Source organism: Corvus moneduloides, chromosome 3, assembly GCF_009650955.1.
Source record: "Corvus moneduloides isolate bCorMon1 chromosome 3, bCorMon1.pri, whole genome shotgun sequence".
In the NCBI taxonomy this organism is placed as follows: Eukaryota; Metazoa; Chordata; class Aves; order Passeriformes; family Corvidae; genus Corvus; species Corvus moneduloides.
In genome coordinates this window covers 97,726,928-97,732,927 of record NC_045478.1, presented here as the reverse complement: position 1 = coordinate 97,732,927, position 6,000 = coordinate 97,726,928, and the positions used below count along the sequence as shown (strand labels likewise).

Genomic DNA, 6,000 nt, shown 5'->3' with positions numbered 1-6,000 from the left:
CCCCTGGGGATCCACGGGGGATGCAGAGATCCACCTGCAGCCCCTGGGGATCCATGGGGGATGCAGAGATCCACCCGCAGCCCCTGGAGATCCACGGGGGATGCAGAGATCCACCTGCAGCCCCTGGGGATCCATGGGGGATGCAGAGATCCACCCGCAGCCCGTGGGGATCCATGGGGGATGCAGAGATCCACCCGCAGCCCGTGGGGATCCACGGGGGATGCAGAGATCCACCCGCAGCCCCTGGGGATCCACAGAGGATGCAGAGATCCACCCGCAGCCCCTGGGGATCCACGGGGGATGCAGAGATCCACCCGCAGCCCGTGGGGATCCACGGGGGATGCAGAGATCCACCCGCAGCCCCTGGGGATCCACAGAGGATGCAGAGATCCACCCGCAGCCCCTGGGGATCCACGGGGGATGCAGAGATCCACCCGCAGCCCGTGGGGATCCATGGGGGATGCAGAGATCCACCCGCAGCCCCTGGGGATCCATGGGGGATGCAGAGATCCACCCGCAGCCCGTGGGGATCCATGGGGGATGCAGAGATCCACCCGCAGCCCGTGGGGATCCACGGGGGATGCAGAGATCCACCCGCAGCCCCTGGGGATCCATGGGGGATGCAGAGATCCACCCGCAGCCCCTGGGGATCCATGGGGGATGCAGAGATCCACCCGCAGCCCGTGGGGGAGGTGCCCATGCTGGAGCAGATGGATGCCTGGAGGGGGCTGTGATCCAGTGGGAGACCCGGTGGAGAGAGAAGGCCCCGCTTCCAGGCTGGAGCAGCCTGTCCTTGGAGCACTGCACCCCGTGGAAGAGAGACCCACGGTGCAGCAGTTTTGGGAGGGCTGTGTGCCCGGGGGAGGGGCTCACGCTGCAGCAGGGGCGGTGGGGCTGCTGCTCCTGACAGTGGACTCACGCCGGGGAGGTTCACGGAGAACTGTCTGTCTCCTGTGGGAGGGAGCCCACGGCCTCACAGGGGAACATTCCTCTCCCGGAGCAGCGGGAGGAAATCTCGGTGATGGACTGACCAAACCCCCGTGCCCAGTCTCCCTGCGCTGTCGGTGGGAGGGAGGAAGGGGCTGGGGGAAAAGGTGTTCTAAGGGCTTATTTTACTTTCTCATGATCCTCCTCTGACGCTGTTAGTAATAAATTCACTCTGCAACTTTAAGTTAAGCCTGTTTTGCCCTTGAAGTATTTTCTTCTGGTCCTTATCTCAACTAATGAAGCCTTTGTTAATTTTTTTTTTTCTGTCTCTCCTCTGCCCAGCTGTGGCAGGGGAAGGTGAATGGATGGCTCTTGTGGGTGCCCGGTGCTGGGCCAGTGTCAAATCACGACACCCTGCTTCCACTGAAATGACTGTCAGCTGCTATTGACTTCAGGAGAATGAGAACGAAGTCCCATGTGACAAATATTAAAATTATAGTAGTCCTAGACTTCTGAGCTTTATGGGAATGCAATTATCTTAAATATGGGCTGTTACTACCACCACAAAAAAACCCCCCAAAAAAACCAAACCAAAAAAGGGGAGGGATGCAATTACCCAGAGAGCAAGTGGCATGCTTTTCATTGATTAGACTGTCCTGTTTGATTACATTCCTCAGTATTTTTAATTTTCTAGCCCTAATTGCTGCCTTACATTTTTCTTGGGTCCCTTTGTTCTAATTCATCTGCTTTCAGGTCCAGATTTATTTTTTCAATCCTTTCAGATTCTCCACAAACTTATCCTGTCATTATGTGTTTTGTCTCTTCCTGCAGATGGTTATTTGACAGAAAGTTTCCATTGACTCCAGAGAATGAGTCCTGTGGTTCTCAGATGGAGAAGTTGCAAAATGGAATTGATTAAAAGGTCAAAAAACATTACTGTTGCAATGTCTGAATTGCTCCATCAAAATGTTAGTGGGACAAATGTGTGCAGATCTTTTCATGGGACTAATCTGGATTAAAAAAAAAATTCTATCTTTGAGATCAGCTTTCTGATGTTTCCCAACAAGAGAGACATTTTCTAATTACAGCTAGAAACTAGTCTTTCCTCTTACACTATTGTCAATTAGTAGTAGCTCTGGAGGTAATGAGGTTTCCTTAGTCTGAGTTACAGTAGGATTTAGAGTCATAGTGTTTGATCTGTTTTTAAACTCTGGAAGTTCTAAGTTGTTCAAAGTAGCAGTTTTGAAGACAACAGTTTCATTAGTATATCTAGCTAAGGTGAGAATTCTTGCAGAAAGTGGAAGTTACCAGAGCGTACCTGGGTCTTTCTACATGGGAGTCACTGATGGGGAGCCAGTGAGCATCAGCAATCCCAGCCTTGTTTCTCATATAGTACATGACACAGGAGAAGAGGTGGGTGTATGATGTCTCTTGCTCAGAAAGTCACAGAAGGCCAGCAAAGTCTCAAAGGTGATGATACGAATTTGTAAGGACATCATAGCTGGGGCTTGGCAAAAGGTTAATTCTCAGCTTATTTTCACAGCAGCCTTTACTGTCCTGTTATCTAGCCATCCTACAATAGGATGTACAATCTTTCTGCGCTACTTAAAAAACATCCCACAGATAATTATTGGCTGCTGCATCTTGGCTGTCTGCAGTGAATCTCCATGGAGACAACATAATTGTAGTTTTTATTGCCAGCTAGGTAAGCCCCACATGGTGCCTCCTCCTTCTGATTTTTCTAGCAGCAAAATGTCACTGAGCTGAATTGTGCAGTCCATGGTAAAACACAAACCTTTACTCCATGATGAAAGCAAAGCCTCAGTGTGTATAACCTCTGTGTCTCTCTACTCACTGGAGAGCAGAGAGAGTTAATTTATGTCTGTCTGCAACATCATTCATGAACTGAGCACTTGAATTAAGTCTCAAGACCCTAAGCAGGGAATTGTTTCTATCTTTCTTATGTGCTCTTGTAAGAGAAGAACTTGTTTTGGGATGTAGTAAGTCATTTTGTCCCACTCCTGGTTTAGATGGGCAATCAATGAGCATCAAGATTGTACACAAATTCTTTGTAGAGTTTGTATGTGTCTTGGGTGGATTTCAGAATGGACTTAAAGTTTCCTTCAAATTCTCATTGCAGATTCACAGAAGGATTGAGTCTGGAAGGGACCTGTGGAGGTCATCTGGCCCAGCTTCCCTACTCAAGCAGAGCCAGTTGCCCAGGACCATGTCCAGAAGGCTTCCAAGTATCTCCAGTGAGGGAGGCTCCACAACCTCTCTTGGTAACCTGTGCCAGCGCTCAGTCACCCTCAGAGTACAGAAGTATTTCCTGACGTTCAGAGGGAGCCTCCTGTGTTTCAGTTTGTGCCTGTGGCCTCCTGTCCTTAACTGGGCACCACTGGAAACTCCTTGGCTCCACCTCCTTTGTGTCCTCCCTACAGGTATTTATACACATTGTTGAGGTCCTTATCAAAACAGTTCCTGTCAAAACAATTTCAAAGGAAATACATTTTTTGAGGAAAATAATTTTGCCTATGGGTTTTAACAAAGCTGTTTTTGCATGAATCCTGGGAGTACCTCTATCTGTAGGATGTGTCATTGGTGCCTAACCTCCACTCTGTCATCTGGAACCACCTGCAGACCTGCCTTTCGATCACAAAGGAGCTCTTTGCTGCATGGACAGCAGGGCTGGCAGACACATGCATAGTTTGAGGCATAAATCTGAGGCATATTGTCACATAGAGGGTGAAGGGAAAGATGGTTAGAGCAGCCACCAAGCACTGAAGTAGTTTATGTGATTAGAAAGTGGTGATGTGCCAGATGAACTGGTGTGGTGGGCAGATGGCAGCCCATAAGCCTGGGGTCTTATTGAACCAGACATGCGACCTTGTTTCTTGAATAGTGAGAAGTACTCAACACGTTCTCTGGAAACATTTAGGGGTCGCTGGTGTTATTGCAGTTTATCTAAACTATTTGGATAACAAAAAGTATTTCCAGATAAATGTGACTTTGCATAATCTTAAAGCACTGTATAGAGACAGTAGAAATACTGCAGTTCAGTGGAACAGGAAAACTAAATTGTAAATGGCAGGACAGTCCACTTCTGTATTTTGCAGTGTCTAACGAAATGATAGATTTTAAATGTCAAAGGTAGAACACACTACTATACAATCCTCTAAAACACTTCTAGTTTGTCATTAGAATTAATTCACCGTTCTTTACCAGACTATTATTTCATAGCAACACTTGTGATTTCTCATATAATGCTGTTGCTTCAACGAAAGCTCCTTTGGATGAGTGTAGGCTGCAAAGTAGCACATTGCCAAGTTAGGAAATAGATCTTTTTCAAAATAAAGTCCTATAACAGGAGAAAATAAACACACAATGTTAAGGAGCCATAGAGGTCCCCCGAATTCTGTCACCACTGGAGAGGGAGAGAAATCTTTGTCTTTTGTTTTTCCTGGCTAGCAAGAGGAGCTGCACACAAAAGCTTCCCCCGATCCCTTTGGTCTGCTCTCACACTGCTGTGCACTGGTGTCAGGTCTGCTCTTACCTGGTGGGCTGTACATGCACACTAACTCCTGGCTTGGTGCCTGGCTGGTCTTGAAAAAAAATCAGGGTCTGCCCAATTGATGGACAGTGTTCCTGCATGTGTTCTTAAGGTGCAAGTCCTTACCTTCTTTAACTCTGTTTCATGTTCCTGCTTGAATTTAAATCTGCTCCCTTGGTCATGTGAGAACCTGAACATGGGAAAGAAAAATACAAGCAGGTAAACAGGCAGTGCTGTGTAATCTGGGTGCTGAAGCATGGCTGTCATCCATCCAGTTCACCTTCAGAAACAGCTCTGCTGGCTCTCAGGTGCCACACATGGCTGTCATGGCTTTGCCAGCAGTGTTGGTCCGCTCTGGCACTATTCACGTTCTGCTGCTGTTTTGGCAGACTTCTCACACTTTACTGAGGAAGGAGCACATACAAGGGAAGAAAAACAATGAATTCAAGAGCATGGGCTGCTGAAAAACAAGGTTCACTGCCCTCTCCCCTGTGATAACAATGCTGTGAGTAAAGCTTCATCACCAGTGTTATGTACAGCTATTGCAGCACAGGGCTGTCAGCTCTCGTTATTTAGAAACTCAGCAAATGGATTGCATTACTTCTTCAAACAGTCTTCTGAAATCAGGCTGTTGAACAGAGCAAGAGGCACCAGTGCAGCTAGAGACTGTCACATGGTTTGAATTGAAGCAATCATCTTTCCTCCACTCCTCCTGCAGCATCAAGGAGTGTCAGTGTTGGTGCACTACCAGGGAATCGAAATGCAAAATAAATGTGCCTTTTTTTTTCTTTTGAGTGGAAGTGTAGAACTGTTCAGTTGGTCCAGGGCTGAAGTAAAATATTCAGTTAAGAATAAGCCTCACAAAGACAAAAATATAAAGGAGACTATAGCATGCAGTGGGAGGTTTAGCCATTTTTTTGGGATTTCACAATGTCATGTGAAAAGTTTGAAGTTTGTGAAAACTCCAGTAGCATCATTGAACCAGTTCAATGGAAATTCCTGCCATTTTGTAGGGCATTTGTAGTAAATTACCAGACTAGGACTACCCACACATTGGGAAATTTAATTCTTATGATGCTCTACTGCCGTTATGGGTCCTTTAATATTTCAGCAATGAATTACCACTTAGAAAATAAAGCAGCAGTAGGATAGAATTCCTTTTGGCCATAAGAGGGCAATGGCTACAGAAACCCATCATTTAGCATATAGAACTAACTTAAGAATGATGAACATACAATGATTTCTGTTTTCATAACTTAACTTTTTGTTAAATGTGTGCTGAACTGCACTAGAATCGCAGTCCCTGAAATATGCTCTGTGTGACCCAAACGCAACACTGTTCATAACCAGTTTTTAAAACCTGTAGATATTTTGCTTCTGTGGGACTTCTGTGGTCAGTAGCACTTACCTCTACTGTTTGTTTTTGGTCTTCTGCTTAGGGATTTTGTAGAGCGCAAAAGATTTAAAAATAAAGTTTAACAGAAAGAATCTATTTGCTAACAGTGCCAGCCTCTCACAGTTCT

The 6,000-nt window shown here is 46.3% G+C and overlaps 1 long non-coding RNA gene across 1 annotated transcript in view; it reads left to right on the top strand.

The window, feature by feature from the left end:
* The first annotated feature begins 1,262 nt into the window (after window positions 1-1,262).
* Window positions 1,263-6,000, top strand: part of LOC116441223 — a 50,614-nt gene continuing 45,876 nt past the window's right edge. The window contains exons 1-2 of the long non-coding RNA XR_004238971.1: window positions 1,263-3,368; window positions 4,867-4,982. This is a non-coding gene — a long non-coding RNA (uncharacterized LOC116441223). The remainder of the gene's footprint in view (window positions 3,369-4,866; window positions 4,983-6,000) is intronic.